Raw genomic sequence first — 654 nt, 5'->3', positions numbered from 1 at the left:
AATTTTAGAATACATTTGTTTAAAGCAAAGTTAAAAGTAATTGTGCAGAAAAATAAGCAACATTTTCTTTAATATATTCTTTTTTTTTTTTTTTTTTGGAGGAAGATTAGCCCTGAGCTAACATCTGCTGCCAATCCCCCTCTTTTTGCTGAGGAAGACTGGCCCTGAGCTAAGATCTGTGCCTATCTTCCTCTACTTTGTAGTGGGACGCATACCACAGCATGGCTTGCCAAGTGGTGTCATGTGTGCACCCAGGATCCGAACCGGTGAACCCCAGACCGCTGAAGCAGAACATGCGTACTTAACCACTGTGCCACTAGGCCAGCCTGCAACATTTTTGTTTTAACAATCTTGAGAAGGATCTTGGTTGCCCATCAGTCAGCAATCTCTGGGTACCTTCATTGAGTGCCCTGCAGTGATCTTGACATCAAGGAAATGAGTATCAGGCAGATTTTACCATTGGCTTCATAGGATCTCAGCTATTGATTTGTTGTATGGTGAGTCCTAGGTGATGCTCCTTTTCAGACTCTCCTTTAGGTCAGCCCCGCACAGTATGGCATCAAATGGTCTAGGACTGAGCAGTAATGCTCTGGTGCATTTAAGAGGAGCTGAAGTTGGCCTGAGAATGCTGTAAGCAAGGAAGTCCCCACTCAA

The sequence above is a fragment of the Equus quagga genome, chromosome 14, assembly GCF_021613505.1.
Source record: "Equus quagga isolate Etosha38 chromosome 14, UCLA_HA_Equagga_1.0, whole genome shotgun sequence".
Taxonomy (NCBI): Eukaryota; Metazoa; Chordata; class Mammalia; order Perissodactyla; family Equidae; genus Equus; species Equus quagga.
The sequence above is the reverse complement of the archived record's forward strand: the minus strand, read 5'-3'. Positions refer to the sequence as shown.